This window comes from Ceratotherium simum, unplaced genomic scaffold, assembly GCF_057802395.1.
Source record: "Ceratotherium simum simum isolate JZ-2026a unplaced genomic scaffold, ASM5780239v1 HiC_scaffold_43, whole genome shotgun sequence".
NCBI lineage: Eukaryota > Metazoa > Chordata > Mammalia > Perissodactyla > Rhinocerotidae > Ceratotherium > Ceratotherium simum.
This window is the reverse complement of record NW_028261259.1, coordinates 3,057,562-3,076,008: the sequence shown is the minus strand read 5'-3', so window position 1 is coordinate 3,076,008 and position 18,447 is coordinate 3,057,562. Positions and strand designations below refer to the sequence as shown.

Below are 18,447 nucleotides of genomic sequence, written 5' to 3'. Positions count from 1 at the left end.
CACAGCTGCCTTAGAATCACTCCTGAACCTGCAGTGAACTTTGCGTAAAAGAACAAATTGACTTTTATCTGAGATTTTTCTTTTCTTCCTTTCTTTTCTTTTTTTCTCATAGAAGCATAACCTAGACCTTCCTGACTAGTACAGCTATTATTGTTGTTGTTATTATTATCTCAAAAGATGCTCTTATTTAACAAGTGCTGAATTTAATTATTTTGGAATGCTGCTTTCCAATAAGGAGTTTGTAATTTGGAGTAATCATTGATTTTTCTTTTTTTTATACCTACATTCAATCTATTAATAATTCTTTTAGAATTCACCTTCAAAAGACATCACAAATCCAAAAACCTTTCACTACTTTTAAACCATCTTAATCTTTTATCTGGATTACTACAATAGCCTCTTAACTCATCTTCTGCATCCCCGCCTCCCTCCCCAGTCTATGCTCAACACAGCAGCTAGGGATCCTTTTGAAGAGTAAGTCAGATCATGCCACTTCTCTTTTCCAAACTTCCAAAGCTTCCCATTTTGCTTAACATAAAAGTCAAAGTCTTTACAAATGTCTAAAAGCCCTACCGATATCTTCTCTCTCTTTTTTTTTTTTGTGAGGAAGATCAGCCCTGAGCTAACATCTGTGCTAATCCTCCTCTTTTTTTTGCTGAGGAAGACTGGCTCTGAGCTAACATCTATTGCCAATCCTCCTCCTTTTTATTCCCCAAAGCCCCAGTAGATAGTTGTATGTCATAGTTGCACATCCTTCTAGTTGCTGTATGTGGGATGCGGCCTCAGCATGGCCGGAGAAGTGGTGCGTAGGTGCGCGCTCAGGATCCCAACCTGGGCTGCCAGTAGCGGAGTGCCTGCACTTAACCGCTAAGCCATGGGGCTGCCCCGGGTAACCACTTTTTTAGCTACACAGTTTTCCTAGTAAAATTAGAGTCTGTTGAAAGTTACCTGCAGATTAGCATATTCATTATGCATTTTATAAAAACTTACAACTGAATAATATAATTTCAGATAGAAAGAAGGAAAGGAACCTGAGTGCTGCATCCCTGATGAAACCCTGATGAACCCCAATAATAGTGTGAATTTGTGCTGGAAATCTTAAGTTTCAGTTTACATAAATAACTTTATTTTCACTAATTCCTACAGAAACTTACTAAAATTAGGGTTCGATATAAAAATTGTTGTGCAATATTATTGAGATATTTTATTACAAGAAAATAATTATTAAATAACAAAAGTTAAATGCAAAAAAGAACCCTTCCAAATAAATTCTATTTAGCTGTTTAAGGCTGTTTCAAAACTTATGGTTTATTGGTGTTCAGAGAAGGCTATCTCATCACCTACCTATTTGTCCCCCTCTCACCACCTGTACATTATTTTGTAGGTACTAGAAAATATCCTCCAGTAATATGATGTCATTTCTTTCCCTGGAAGTAAAACAATGCCATCCCATGAAGCAATTACATAAACACATTCGGTTACAAATTTCAAAAAAACTCAATAGTAACCATCTTCCACCATGCAGTTGGGACCTAAAGATGACCCAGAATTATTTGGTTCACACCAAAAAAGTCAGTTAAGATTCGGAAATCATAAAAAACAAATGGTACAAACGTATCTTAAACATTTTATCTTTACTTAAAATATATAAATGTCCATTATTCATGAATTTTCCTTGAGTACAAGTCTCCTGATATATTCTTTCTGGCATGAAAAAATACTCAAAATGGCGTGATGGAATACACAAATTGCCTCATTTCTGATTTCTAGTTTCTGTTTGTTTAAAGTGAAATAGGAGTTGATGATACTTATAAAGCAATTTGAGTGCAGCCTTTTTAGACTTTTAAGACTTTCCCCCCAATTTTTACAGTTGCCTTGAACACTAATTTGACAGCAACATTTTAAAAGTGACTCACCTTTATTGAGGCTTTACAAGGCATTAAATTTAGTTTTTATAGATATAAATCTTTCTTTTCACATTCGTATTTCTTTGGTTTTAAATTTTGCTGTTATATTTTGGCATTTATTTATAACTTAATAAAATGGAAAATATTGTATTAAATTTAAAAATATTAAAATATTAATATTCATTTATAATTTAATAAGAATAAATATTTTATTAAATTAAGTGATTATACTAATAAGCACAGTTGGCTTAAATAGGTTGGGTAACACATATATAACTCTTAGAAATCTCGCAACTCATCTGGGAGAGTAGCATACTAGGAGGCACTAGAAAGGAGCCTCAGGGTAAGATTCATCAGACCACGGGGCGTCAGTCAGCCAGTGGGAGTGAGGAGTTAAGTAAATGTCAATTAGGAGAGCTACCACTGTGACTGATTTTATGGAATACTATTGAAGTTTTCTATAACCACCCCATTCCCATGCTTAATACTTCTGAATATCTGAAACCTGGGGCAACTAAACTTTCCAGTTATATGAGTGTATTTAATTAATATTAAATACAATGATTCTAGTTCTTGGCAGATGGAGGTCAGTGCTATGATTCTCAGTTTTGTGTTTTGCTGAGGCAGCTTTGCTTTCCTTTTGCTCTGGGTCTACATCTTTCCACACTTTCCAAATGTCCACCTGTCACCCTTGGCCACTTTCTCTTAAGTCCACATACTAATTTGGGCTCTTGAGGGGCTTATAGATGGTAAGAAGAGCTTAGGAAGAACAACCCCAAGCAAAGTGTATCATAAGCAGAAAAAATGTTTTTCTTGAAGACCAAGAACAGAAAGCTCAAATAATCTTCTTTTATCTCTTTCCCCACGTGACCTTTAATAAAAGGGAAGGTTTAGGAATAGAAGAAGAGAAGAAAGAAAAGGGGAAACCACCTTCCCAATTAGGAGATGCCCTGGGGCCATCTGCCTTTTATCCATAAAGGAAGCAAGTTTCTTAGAGAAAAACTGAGTGAGGAAAAGCCAGATGTGACACCACGTGTATTCCTGGGACTTTAAATAGTCCTTCTCCAACGAAAGGGTCAGAAGTGTGCCTTTGGGGCAGGTGGGGGGATAGAAGCCCGGCAGCTGGGACTCCACGCCAGCTGCCTCGGGCCGTGACATAAGCTGAAAAAGCTTGAGAAAGTACTGCTTTAACCTTTTCACTTGTCGCATTAGGAACGCCAGCCCCCAGCGTTGTTGCCTACTTTTGTTTTTATCTCTCCTTGCCCTCCTTTGGAGGCGAAGTGAAGCAAGAAACACCTTGAGTTCCCTCAAGTACACAGCGGATAGTAGCTGCTATTTTGTCCTCCTCCTCTTAACCCACATGGTCTTAACACTTGGGGTGTTGCTGCTCCATTTGAGGGAGATCGCAGAGTATCAGAAATGCCTTAACTGCACATAATCCTCACCACAGCTCCCCGACATCATCCAGAGATGGGCCATTCAGCCTCCTCAAGGCCTGAAGTTTCCCCCAGAAACATCTGAAATAGGAAGGAACAATACTCTAACTGAGAGGGCGCATGACAACTCTGGAAACTGCACATGTGGCTGGGACTGGGAGCTAGCCCCTTAGGGTAATCTGACCCAAAGATATTTTTTATATTTGGCTTGCACTTTTAATAAGTAAATACTGAATTTGAATGTATATTTAAATTAGGCTAGATATGCTTACTCCAATCTACAAAAGGCAACTCCTTCTTTCAGATTCTATTATTTCCTATTTTATTGCTCTCTCTCCTCATCTCCCAGTATACCTTATACACATACAAACGGTTCTCCACTTATGATGGTTCGACTTGTGATTTTTTGACTATATGATGGTGTGAAAGTGATATGCATTCAGTAGAAACTATACTTCGATTTTTGAATTTTGATCTTTTCCCGGGCTAGCAATATGCCGAACGGTACTCGCTTGTGATGCTGGGCAGCAGCAGCGAGCCGCAGCTCCCAGTCAACGACGCGATCACAAGGGTAAATAACTGACACACTCACAACCATTCTGTACCCACACAACCATTTTGTTTCACTTTCAGTAAGTATTCAATAAACTACATGAGATATTCAACACTTTATTATAAAATTGGCTCTGTGTTAGATGATTTTGCCCAACTGTAGGCTAATGTAAGGGTTCTGAGCACATTTAAGGTAGGCTAGGCTAAGCTATGATGTTTGGTAGGTAAGATGTATTAAATGCATTTTCGACTTATGATATTTTCAACTTACGATGGGTTTATCGAGTCGTAACCCCGTCGTAAGCCGAGTAAGATCAGTATTTGTGCAACTTCCCTGTCCTCTCCAAGCATTTGCACTTGCTGCTTCCTCTTGCTGTCTGCAATAGGTAAAGTGGTCTCCTTCTGTTCCTTTCCTTATTGTAAAGTATCTTTAGCTCTATATTGCCCAGCAAATTTCACCACCCTGGAATACAAGAATAATACCTAACATTCATATAGCTCTTATGTGCCGGACACAATTCTGTATTTTCTACATGTATCAGATCACTTAATTCTCACAACAAATTTATGGGTAAGTACAATTATTTTTGCTATTTTAAAGAAAAGCAAAGAGGTTAAAAGACTTGCCCAAGGCAGAGATACTATTAGAACTCAGATGGTCTAGCTCCAAAATCCATCTCTTAACCACATGGTATGCAGTGAGCCCTTGTTGACTTCAGCACATAATGTTAGTCATTTTGTGAATACACCGTATACATTTTAGTAATATAAATCTCTTCCCAGCATCAAGCCAACCCCTTGTTCCTACAGAGAAGTCAAAGCTTCAATATAGGATCCAGTGTCTCAGGCCCTCTTGCATGCCTCCCTCCTTCTTGCCTGCACCCATGCACATTTTCTTTTCAGTTCTTACATTCTCATATACAAGGGAACTAATTCAGGGCCCTCACTGCAGCCTGAGATTTCTCCTCTGCAGCTGTATCCTGGGCCATCTTCCACTAAATCTGAGGTAAAGGTTTTAGCATTTTTAAAGTTTGGTTAATCCAATCCTAAAACCATCATTGGATGTACTTAGCCCAAGTTTCAGAGAGTCAGCACGAACATGAGATTATCACAGCAGCTTCTCCCACCCACAAAATTTAGAAAAAGAGAAGAACATCCTAGAATCAAACATGATCAGTGCAGTGCTGTTCACCCTAAGCCAACATTTCTCAAGGTACGGTCAGAGGACTTCCTGTATCAGAATCTCCTAGGGAACTGGTTGAAAATACGAATTCATTGTCTACATCCCAAATGCAATAGTTAGAATCTTGCTAGGAGGGTGGAGGCAAGAAAGACATTTTCTTATGTTCCCCAGATGATTTTTAAACACACTAAGTTTTAGAATCATTGGTTAAATTCTAGTTCCTTAGCACATACAAAAAGAACAATGGCCGTGGAACCAAGGTATGTCTTGGTCTAGATCAACACTGTCCAATGGAGAAATAATGCAAGCCATATATGTAATTTTGAATTTTCTAACAGTTACATTAAAAAAGAATAAAGAAACAGATGAAATTAATTTTAGTGATATATTTATTTAAAGCAATGTCTCCAAAATAGTATATTTTCAACATGTAGTTAATATAAAAATTAATGAGATATTTTACATTTTTTTGTACTAAGTTTTTGAAATTCGATAGATATTTTATATGTAAAGAATCTCTCAATTCAGACTAACCACATTTCAAGTGCTCAATAGCTACATGTGGTTAGTGCCTACTGGATTTGAGAAAGCAGGTCTAGATCCAATTACTGCTACCAGCCATACGCCAAAAGAGCACTGGTATTTTCTGGGGTGAGGGAGTAGTCAGAAAAATAAAATAATAAAATAAAATAAAATTAAATTAAATTAAAATAAAATAAAATAAATAAAATAAAATAAAATAAAAAAGGGCCTGGCCCAGTGGCATAGCAGTTAAGTTTGCACGCTCCACTTCAGGGACCTGGGGTACGCTGGTTCGAATCCTGGGCGCAGACCTGCTCACAGCTCAACAAGCCATGCTGGGGTGGTGTCCCACATAGAAGAACTAGAAGGACCTACAACTAGGATATACAACTATATACTGGGGCTTTGGGGAGAAAAAGATTAAAAAAAAGAGGAAGATGGGCAAGAGATGTTAGCTTAGGACCAATCTTTAAAAAAATGAAAAGGCATCAGTATGAAAAATAAAATAAAATAAAATAATAAATAAAGACTTTTTGGTTCCAACTGCACCAGGAGACCAATCCATTCCTGTCTGTTGTTCAGGGTCCACTACCAGTGACTGCAAGGTTTGCACCTCCATGATGTAGGCCTTTCCTGGGATCCTCCTCGTCTTTCTTTTTTGAATTGTTCCTGTTGTCCCATAAGGTTCCCATTGTTTTGGCCTCACAATCCTGAATTGAGGGTGGCCCGTGCTCAGTGACATAGACCCCACTCTGTGAGCTGCTTTGATCCCAGCGGAACCAGCTTTGTTTGTTCCTGCTGCTGCTCTCAGCACTTCCTACCCCTCTACATGCAGGGGCCCGTTGAGAAGCAGATTATCTCTGCCGTGTGTCATTCCCCAAATCTCACCTTTTGTCAGCGTTGAAACCACATGGCCTTGGTTAAAATGATCCTCTCATAGTGATGCAGACATTCTTTTCCGCCACCTGTTTTTCTGCTCCAGCAGGAATTTGCTCTCTTTCCTGTGGAGTTACATATTACTCTTTCTGCCCTGACTGAGGAATGGGATGAAAAGGAAAATCGATCCTGGAGTGAAGAGCACAGAGCAGTCTAGCAATATGACTGGATCAGAAGTTTACACACTGAGGCTCTGTCTTGAGATCAGCCCACTACTTTAGAACTGAATCTTTGTCTTCATCAAGACCATGGTCCACTTACTAGATCCTGTCCTGGTGCAGTAGCCTTGCTCTTCTTAGGGGGATTTACCCATAAATAGTGCAACAGCCCTTCAGGTTTGAGGTTCTTCAGTGATCTTACCTCCTGAACCTCTCTATGTACTCACTTTGCTCAGCTTACCTACACCAGATGTTGGTGATGAGAATTCCAAATTCCGAATCATATGTTATTAGGTGTCTTTGGCCTCCAACCTCCATCATTCAGCCAGGACCCTGTGAATCCCCAAGGATTTCTCTTGCCTAGATCACAGGCAGTCTGAGAGGGCATTCTCCAAGAACTACACCCTAAACTTAGAACTCAAAGTCTTACTACTTGAATGGAGTGAAGGGCAGGAAAACATAAATACAAGGAAAAAATGAATCATAGAAATAAAAGGCGTTTCTTTCAGAGTCTGAAATCTGAGCTGGGGTAAGCCACATCTCCTAAGCCTTCCTCGGGCTGCAGTTGTGTTTTTGGAGTTAGTTTGGGGCATGAGACCTGTCTAAGAAGGACTCTTCCAATCACTATGTCAATCTTACGACATCAGCCACATTGGAGGTTGGCACTCCAGAAATGCAGACACGAAGAGCACTAGGTCACTGCTGGAGCTTTAACACTGATCATCACTCCAAAAGTGTCCCCTAGCAAAGGAAAACTTAGTGAGAAATGGGCGATGTCTAGGACAATTTCTGAATATCTTGCTAGATGGTACCAATACCCAAGACCAACAATATGAAAGAGAAAGCCATTCTGCAGAGGAATGTGATGAGTTCAGTTTTGGTTGTCGTGTCTGAGTTGTCTGTGGTATGCAGGGGTAAATGTTTAGTAGACAATTGGATCTACTGGTCTGAAGCTCAAATTACAGAGAATTTTTGGGATAGGGATAAAGATTTGTGAGGCAGAAGAATAAAGGAAGTAGTTGAAACTCAAGATGATCTTTAGATCTTCTGCAGCGCTTTTACTCTGTTTTCCTGCTTTTCTTGTTGTTGATGACAAATGTAATTTTTGCCTACCAGTTTAAAGCATGATGTTAAAAGTTACAGAGAATGTCACTCACCTTTTGTATCTTTTGTGATACAATGCATTGATTCCATATTTAATTCTTCTATCTAAAGATTTTCTTTTGAAGGGTATTAACTGGTGCAGAAAAGGAAAGGGTAGTGGAGTATTGTGATGATGATTCTGATTGAAAGCTCCTGATTGGGTTCCTCTCATTCCTGGGCAGATTTTATACTTTGACTTTTAGTGTCTTCGTTTAGGAATATTTCTCATAATGGAGTTGAGAACATATCATCACAATATTTGAAAGGCCTATTAAAAAATTGAAATTTCTAGGCCCCTTCCAGACCTACCATATTATAATATTATACCATATTATAATACCTCAAACTAATATTTAAGAATCTGTGGCTTGATAATTGTGATTCTATTGAAGATAAGTATTGATGTAACCACCTTTGAAGCAGTTCTCAAACTTTAGTGTGTATATCAGTCACTTGAATGCTTGTTAAAAATACCGATTCGGCAGGCCTAGGAAAAGGTCAAGAGATTTGCATTTTTAATAAACACTCCATAGCTATGATCACCTGATTGCACTTGGAGAAATAATATCAAGTATTTGGCTATCGGAGGGTTTCCAGGATAGGTTTAGAACTGAGTTTCTTAACCTGAGATCCAAATACCCCAAGAAGCCCATGGATAAAATTTAGAGGGTCCGTGAAATTGGATGGGAAAAATAATACATCATTATTTTCAGTAACTTCCAACTAAAACTTAGCAATTTAAAAATTATAAATGTAGGCAACAAACCGCAATAATAAGAGCAGTTCCTCTAACCTTATCACTAACAGAAAACACAGATATTTTTATATCACATTAGAGTTGTTGCAAATATCTTGAAATGTTGTTTACAACCATCACAACTTTGAAATTATGGTAGTCATTAGACTGCTATTGGATCTCATCTAATTTAATAAAGAAGCATACATATAATTCTAAGACTAAATTTTTAAAAACATTATGATAACTGTGCCTTAATAAAATTGGTTTCTTTCATAATCCTACATACTTTTTAATGTATTTAAAAAGCATTATGAGAAGAGGTCTGTGGCTTCACTGAAGTGTTAAAAATATCCATGACATGCAAAAGGTTAAGAACCTTAGTGTGGCGAAGAAGAGTCCGCATATTGAGACATCAGAGAGGTGTATTTCTTAATTCCATGAAGAATAACAATGCACGAATACTTACACACCAAAAGGGGTTCTTGTCCCAGCCCCGACTCCTCATTCTTGACTAACTTTTCACTCTTCAGTATTTCTTTCCATGGACTATATATCCCCCTGATTTGTTTACTGCTCCTCAGTGGTTGAATGGCTCTGTTTTCCATCAAGGATAACAGATTTAATCACAGATCTCAAGCCCATTATGAACATTAATTAATGTCTGACATCTCTTAATGAGGTAGGTAAAAACTATCATCATTTCAGGTCTAGTCAAGTTTGGTAACTTGTTCTTAGGCCACCCAAGAGATTGTGGCTCATTTCTAGAATCAATGCTTATTCTCCTCACATGCAAACTTTTTTGATTCACCATACACCAATCTGTTGGAAAAACAACCTGTTTTGCAAAACATTTCGTTGATGATAGATGTGGAAATAATCTTTCTTAGGGTAGAAACATCTGATGGTATCAATATTCATAGTACTTCGGTACCAATAATTTATTTTCTGTTTTGTTCTCTGAAGAATAATAGATGTCCTGGTTGGAGAGAAAAAGCCCCAAGCAGAAATTAACCATTAAAAACCACTATCCATTTTGAAATAAAGCAATTAGCCTCTTCTTTTATTTAGAAACTTTACCCGGTTAGAGAGTTGGAGACAAACAAAATGAACATTGGTTGTCAAAATGCATTGATTTAATTTTTGCCCCTAAGATACCACACACAGTCAGTGAGTAAGGACTTTTGTCTTTTTTTTGGTCAGTTTGTTTCTTATGGATTCATGTTGCTTTGATCAATGTTGTTTGTGTGTCTGATCTTAATCTAAGTTTTTTGTTGTTTGACTAGTCCATCTGGCTAGACAGGATAGTGAAAAAAATTTGAAAATACTTTGGGAGTTGTCTTTTTAAATGATATTTGTTTTTATCTATTGCTTTGCTAAATTCCTACTGGCCTGGCAAAGAAGGGAAACAGAGGGAACACACAAGCAAAAATGAAGGGCACAAATGAATGAATAAATAATTGAGAGAGAAGGGATAGCTTCTCCTTAGAGAAAAATTCCAACTAATATATATAGAGGAATGAGGAAAATTGAAAGTCTTCATTAGCCATTTTTTGTGGTGCCTCGGAGGTAGTCGGCTGCTTCAGGATGAAGCTGAACATCTCTTTCCCAGTCATTGGCTGCCAGAAACTCATGGAAGTGGACGATGAATGCCAACTTTGTACATTTTGTGAGAAGCGTACGGCCACAGAAGTTGCTGCTGACGCTCTGGGTGAAGAGTGGAAGGGTTATGTGGTCCGAATCAATGGTAGGAATGACAAGCAGGGTTTCCCCATCAAGCAGGGTGTCTTGACCCATGGCCGTGTCTGCCTGCTATTGAGTGAGGGGCATTCCTGTTACAGACGGAGGAGGACTGGAGAAAGAAAGCGCAAATCTGTTCGGGGTTGCATTGTGGTTGCCAATCTGAGTGTTCTCAACTTGTTCATTGTGAAAAAAGGGGAGAAGGATATTTCTGGACTCACTGATACTACTGTGACTCGTCGTGTGGGGCTCAAAAGAGCTAGCAGAATCCGCAAACTTTTCAATCTCTCTAAAGAGGATGATGTCCGCTAGAATGTTGTGAGAAAGCCCCTAGACAAAGAAGGTAAGAACCTAGGACCAAAGCACCCAAGATTCAGCATCTTGTTACTCCACGTGTCTTGCAACACAAACGGCGGCCTATTGCTCTGAAGAAACAGTGTACTAAGAAAAACAAGGAAGAGCTGCAGAATATGCTGAACTTTTGGCCAAGAGAGTGAAGGAGGCCAAAGAAAAACACCAGGAACAGATTGCCAAGAGACGGGGGCTGTCCTGAGAGCTTCTACCTCTAAGTTTGAGTCCAGTCAAAAATGAAATTTTCTAAGAGTAACAAATAAGATCAGATATCCAAAAAAAAAAAAAAAAAAGAAGAAGAAGAAAGAAAATCTTCATTAGACAAACACCATAGTGATAATTATCAGAGGCAAAATATATTGAAGGATGCTAAAATTAGTGGGTAAAAGTTTGAGGAGAAGCAGGATATTTGCATAGTCTCAGTATTTCCCCTAAGATATTTATTAATGACAAGGGAAGGGGAATAATTACATGGAGAAACTTGGCAGAGACCACCATGTCTCCTGACTTTATGCTCTGAGAAGGGCACAATGCCATTTCTGTGGTGTTCTTGCCAAAAATACATAACCTTCATCTAAACATGAGAAAGCATCAGACAAACCCAAATCGAGGGATATGTGACAAAATAACTCCACCAGTATCTCTGCCAAAGTGTCAAGGTCACGAAAGAGAGAGAAAGACCAAGGAACTATCTCAGATTGAAGGAGACTAAGGAGACTTGACAACTAAATGCAATGTGGGATCCTGGATTAGATCCTGCATCAGAAAATGGACCTTAGTGGAAAAATGTTTAAAGTCTGTAGTTTAGTCACTAGTATTGTACCAATATTAATTTCCTGATTTTGATAACTGTACTGTGGTATGTAAAATGTTAACATTAGAGGAAGCTGGATGAAAGGTATATGGAAACTACTATTTTTGCAACTTTTCTGTAATTCTGAAATTATTTCAAATTTGAAAAGTCAAGAGGGCATTTATAGCAGTTCCCTAAATAACTCTGCATAGGTGGTGGGAAAAAAAGATTTCGATGGCCTTGAAATATCTGGATAATATATCTTTCCAACTGAGTCCAATAACTCTTTACCTGGGCATATACAGTTTGAGAACTTTACCTCTTTTAAACGCATAGAAGATCATAGCCTTTTTCTATATGAAATACTCTATTTTTTCCTCATATGACATATGCACTCAAAAAATATTTGTATAAAATGGAAATAATGATCGCTGTCCTGCTTTTACCTGCTGAACTTACAGTGTGGTTATAAAGTGTAAAAAAGATAAAGGAAGTGGAAAGTATTTTGCAAGTTGTAAGCATTGTACTGGTGTAAGGTGTTATTTTGATTATTGATGGAAAATTGTCTAAGGTATTTTTGTAATTTATATATACATCGAATCAGTTTCTCCTCTTACTTTCTCTTTACTCTAATCATATTTCCACATGTTTACCAGGCTTAAAATTTCAAAATTGCCCTTGAAAATAAGGACTGAAGGAGAGGGGATGGGTGTCAGTTACCAAAACTCTGGCTAGTCATCTTAAAACATGCCCTTCACCTTTGTCCTTCACTTTTATTCTCTTCTATGCCGTAAGAAATTATAGACAAAAAAAGGAAAAAATTTAGAGCAGGGTAGGGCCCTAGAGTAATCTAACTCAGTTCTCTTAAACATACCTGATTATAAGAATCACATAGTGAGGTCATTTCGAATATGAATTCCTGGAACCCTGCAATCATAATCTATGGGGGGGAGCCTAGAATCTGTATTTCAAAAATGAGTTTCGGCTGGTTATTATTGACAAGCAAATTTAAAAGCACTGTCATTTTATAGATAAAGAAATCGAGACAAAATGACCAAATTTATTTAAAAAATAGCATACACTATCTGGTAGATATTAATTTCTGGGATGTAGTCTAGAATAGGAAACAATTTTGTAAACAACTCTAGTACATACTTCACTAGGGGACCAACCAAAGCTGAATGCAACTAATTCTTCCTTGGGAGGAAGAGGATCAGGAAAGCCACCAGAGACTTTTGTAATACTGCACCTGCTGGATAGACAGCAGAGGGTGACTATTCCAAGAAGAAAGGATGATATGCAGAGACACATACATGTGCGTGGCATTCTCAGGGACTGGGAGTGGTCCAGTGGCCTGGACTGTGGTGTGCAGTGGGGTGATGGTGAAGCTCCAAGAAGAAAGGCAGGCTGGGGCCAGAATTTGAAAGCCGGGAGTACCTTGCTAAAAGGTTTGTTCTTACATATCACCAGAAGCACAGGCAACAAAAGCAAAAATAGATAAGTGAGACTGCATCAAACTGAAAAGTTTCTGTGCAGCAAAGGAAACCATCAACAGAATGAAGAGGCAACCTACAGAATGGGAGAAAATATTTGCAAACCAGTTATCCAATAAGGGGTTAATATCTAAAATACATAAGAAACTCATAAAACTCAATAGCCGAAAAACTAACAACCAATTAAAAAGTGGGCTAAAAACTTGAATAGACTTTTCTTCAAAGAAGACATACAGGGGTCTGCCCGGTGGCGCAGCGGTTAAGTGTGCGTGCTCCACTTTGGCGGCCCGAGGGTTTGCAGGTTTGGATCCTGGTAGCTCACCGACGCACAGCTTGTCAAGCCATGCTGTGGTGGTGTCCCATATAAAGTAGAGGAAGATGGACACAGATGTTATCCCAGGGCCAATCTTCCTCGGCAAAAAGAGGAGGATTGGCATCCGATGTTAGGGTGCCATCCGATCAGGGCTGATCTTCCTCACAACAAAAAAAGACATACAAATGGCCAACAGGTATACGAAAAATGCTCAACATCACTAACTATCAGGGAGATGCAAATCAAAACCACAATGAGATATGACCTCACACCTGTTAGGATGTCCATTGTCAAAAAAACAGAAAATAACAAGTGTTGGTAAGGATGTTGAAAAATTGGAACACTTGTGCACTGTTGATGGTAGTTAAAATGGTGCAGCCACTACGGAAAACAGTATGAGGTTCCTCAAAAAATTGAAATTAGAACAACCATATGATCCAGACATCCTACTTTTGGATATTTATTTAAAAGAATTGAAAACAGAATCTCAAAGATATTTTGCGTTCCCATGTTCATTGCAGCATTATTTACAATAGGCAAGAGGTGGAAACAACTTACATGTTCATTAACAGATGAATGAATAAAGAAAATGTGGTACATACATACAATGGAATATTATTCAGCCTTAAAAAAGAAGGGAATGCTATCATATGCTACAATATGGATGAACCTTGAGGACATTATGCTAAGTGAAATAAGTCAGTCACAGAAGGACAAATACTGCATGATTCCACTTATATAAGGTATCTAAAGTAGTCAAACTCATAGAAACAGAAAGTAAAATGGTGGTTGCCAAGGGCTGATGGGGGGTGGGCTGGAAGTGGGGAGTTGCTGTTCAATCCTGTATTTTCTATTTCCATTTAAATCATAACAATTAGCTAGTTTCTTGAAGTTGAATTCTCAGAATAATCTTGGACCTCTCCTTCAAGATTTTCCTTTTCTTCCTTTGTGCCTTCCTTCTTTCTCTCCTTGTTTCCTTCCTTTCCATAGTTATTTGCCAGGCGCTGTATTAGTCATTGATAGTACTAGTGAAAAAGCAGATGCAGCCCCCATTCCTCACGGAGCTTATAATGTAGTGGGGAATACAGATAATAAACATAATAAATGAATAAAATAATTACAGTTTGTGAGAGGTGCCATAAAGAAAATGTATAGGGTAAGATGATAGAAATTTGCTAAGATAAAGGAGCTGGAGGAGCCTAATTCAGGTAGGCCTCCTGAAACTGAGTCTTGAAGGATGAGAAAGCCAATGTCAAATGCTGCCAAAACGTGAGCAATTATAAACATTAAAACTTTTTGTTCTGAAACAATCACTGTTAAGAGAAGGAAAAGATAAACCTACAGACTGAGAGAAAATATTTAGAAGTCTCATTTCTGACAAAAGACTTCATATTCATTGCATGTTCATTGCAGCATTATTTGCAGTGGCCAAGACATGGAAACAAACTAAGTGTCCACTGATGGATGAATGGGTAAAGAAAATGTGGTGTATATATACACTGAAATATTATTCAGCCATAAAAAGGAATGAAATCTTGCCATTTATGACAACGTGGATGGACCTTGAGGGCATTATGCTAAGTGAAATAAGTCAGACAGAGAAAGACAAATACTGTAGGATTTTACTTACATGTGGGATCTAAAACAAACAAACAAAAAAACAAGCTCATGCCTACAGAGAACAGATTGCTGGTTGCCAAAGTTGAGGGGTGGGGGGTGGGCAAAGTGAGTGAAGGAGATCAAAAGGTACAAATTTCCAGTTATAAAATCAATAAGTAGTGGGGATGTAATGTACAGCATAATAACTATAGTTAATACTGTACCGCATAGTTGAAAGTTGCTAAGAGAGTAAATCTTCAAAGTTCTCATCACAAGAAAAAATTTTGTAACTATGCATGGTGACAGATGTTAACTAGACTTATTGTGGTGATCATTTCCCAATATATACAAATAGCAAATCATTATTTTATACACCTGAAACTAATATAATGTTATATATCAATTATACCTCAATAAAATAAGACTTTTATTCAGAATATAAAGAATTCACAAAATTCAACAAGAAATAACTCAAAAAACATAAACATAAGTTTTGAACTGACACTTTACTCAAGAAGACATATTGATGGTAAATAAGCATATGAAAAGATGCCAATACTCATGATGGAAACACAAAGTAAAATCACAATGAAACACCACTATACGTCTATTAGAGGGTAAAAAAAAAATCCTGACACTACCAAGTGTTGACAAAGATGTGGAACAACTGGAATCCTCATGCTTTGCTGATAAGACTATAAAACAGTATGGCCACTTTGAAAAACTGTTTAATAGTTTTTTTAACAAACAAATTTAAACATATACAGTGCTTATATGTTTACTTATTCTTATATGGGAGTAGCAGTCTTACTCCCAAATATTTACCCAAGAGAACTAAAAACTTATGTGCACACAAAAATCTGTACACGCATGTTTATTTCAGCTTTATTTTTAATTGTTAAAACTTGGAAACAACTCAAATGTGAATAAATGAATCAACAGTTTGTGGTATATCTATACACTGGAATACTACTTAGCAACACAAGGGAGAAAGTAACCCTGATGGATTCATGCAACAACATGTGTGAATCTCAAAGGTATTTTGTTAAGTGAAAGAAGCTAGAACCCAAAGGCATCATATTGTATGATTCCATTTATATGACATTCTGGGAAAGGCTAAACTATTGAGATAGAAGACAAATCTGAGGTTGCCAGGAGTGGGGTGTGGAGAGGGGTTGATCACAAAGAGGCAGCAAGCAGGAATTTTTGGGGTGATGAAACTTTTTGGATCATGACTGTGATGGTATACACAGTTCTATGCATTTGTCAAAATCCATAGAAATATACATCACAAAGAGTGAATTATGTAAATTTAAAACATGTAAAGTGTTATTATTGATTTCTAGTTTAATTCCATTGTGGTCTGAAAGCAGGCATTGTATGATTTCTATTTTTTTAAATTTGTTAAGGTGTTTTATGTCTCAGGATGTGGTCTATCTTGGTGAATGCTCCATGCAAGCTTGAGAAGAAAGTGTAATCTGCTATCATTGGATGAAGCGCTCTATAGATGTCAATTATATCTAGTTGATTGATGATGCTGTTGAGTTCAACTGTGTCCTTACTGATTTTCTGCCTGCTAGATCTGTCCATTTCTGAGAGAAGGGTGTTGAAGTCGCCAACTATTATAGTGGATTTGTCTATTTCTGCTTATAGTTCTATCAGTTTTTGCCTCACATAGTTTGACACTCTGTTGCTGGCACATGCACGTTCAGAATTGTTATGTTTTCTTTGAGAATTGACCCCTTTATCATTATATAATGCTTTTATTTATCTCTGATAACTTTCCTTACTTTAAAGTCTGCTCTGTCTGAGATTACTATAGCTACTGTTGCTTTGTTTTGATTATTGTTAGCATGGTATATTTCTCTCTGCCCATTTACTTTTAATCTATGTGTGTCTTTGTATTGAAAGTGGGTTTCTGGTAGACAACATATAGTTAGGTCATGTTTTTTGATCCCTTCTGACGTTCTCTGTTTTTTAATTGGTACATTTAGATCATTGACATTTAAAGTGTTTTTTGATATAGCTGACGTAAACTTACTATATTCATTACTGTTTTCTATTTGTTTCTCTTGTGTGTTGTTTTTTTTTTGTTTGTGAGGAGGACTAGCCCTGAGCTAACATCCGATGCCAATCCTCCTCTTTTTTCTTGAGGAAGACTGGCCCTGGGCTAACATCCGTGCCCATCCTCTTCTATTTTATACGGGACGCCGCCACAGCATGGTTTAGCAAGCGGTGCGTTGGTGCGCGCCCGGGATCCGAACCTGCGAACCCCAAGCTGCCGCAGCAGAGCACGCACAATTAACCGCTGCGCCACTGGGCCGGCCCCTGTTTCTTTTGTTTTTTGTTCTTGTTTTTGTCTTCCACTCTTTTTCTGCCTTTTATGGTTTTAATTGAGCATTTTGTATGATTCCATTTTCTCTCCTTTCTTAGCATATCAGTTGCAGTTTTTTAAAACTTTTTAGTGGTTACCCTAGAGTGCAATATATATTTACAACTAATCCAAGTCCATTTTCAAATAACACTATACTACTTCCTGGGTAGCATAAGTATTTTATGATAACAAAATAATCCTAATTCTTTACTCCCATCCCTTGTATCATTGCTGTTATTCATTTCACTTATAGGTAAGCACACATAAGCATACATATGAGTAAGCGTACATAATCAAATACATTGTTATTTTAAACAAACTGTTATCTGTTAGATACATTAAGAATAAGAAAAATAAGAGTTTTTGGTTTACTTTCAGTTATTCCTTCTTCAACTCTCATCCTTTCTTTATGTAGATCTGAATTTCTGACCTATATTATTTTCCTTCTCTCTAAAGAACCTCTTTTAACATTTCTTGCAGAGCAGGTCTATTGGCAACATAGTCCCTCAATTTTTGTTTGCCTGAGAAAGTCTTTATTTCTCCTTCACTTTTGAAGAATAATTTCATAGAGTATAGAATTCTGGGTTGGTGGGTTTTTTTCTCTGAACACTTTAAATATTTTACTCAACTTTCTACTTGCTTGCATGGTTTCTGAGAAGTTAGATGTAATTCTCATCTTTGTTCCTCTATAGGTAAGATGTTTTTATACTCTGGCTACTTTCAGGATTTTTTCTTTATTTTTGGTTATAATTTGAAGATATACCTAAGTGTAATTTTTGGGGGCTTTTATCTTGCTCAGTATTCTTTGAGCTTCCTGGATCTGTGGTTTGGTGTCTGACATTAATTTGGGAAAATTCATGGTCATTATCTTTTCAAATATTTCTTCTGTTCCTTTCTCTCTTTTTTCTCCTTCTGGTAATCCCATTACACATATGTTACATCTTTTGTAGTTGTCCCACAGTCCTTGGATATTCTGTTCTTTTTTTTTTTCAGTCTTTGTTCTTTTTGCTCTACAGTTTTCAAGGATTCTATTGATATATCCTCTAGCTCAGAGATTCTTTCCTCAGCCATGTCTGGCCTACTAATAAGCTCCTCAAAGCCATTCTTCGTTTCTGTTACAGTGATTTTTATTGCTAGCATTTCTTTCTGAATCTTTCTTAGGGTTTCCATCTCTCTGCTTACATTACCCATCTGTTCTTGCATGCTGTTTA

At 37.4% G+C, this 18,447-nt stretch overlaps 1 protein-coding gene and 1 pseudogene across 6 annotated transcripts in view; both read left to right on the top strand.

The window, feature by feature from the left end:
• LOC147911399 (uncharacterized) overlaps positions 1-18,447 on the top strand; it is a 92,049-nt gene that overhangs the window by 23,680 nt on the left and 49,922 nt on the right. The window lies entirely within an intron of this gene.
• Positions 7,739-10,904, top strand: LOC147911401 (small ribosomal subunit protein eS6 pseudogene; annotated as a pseudogene).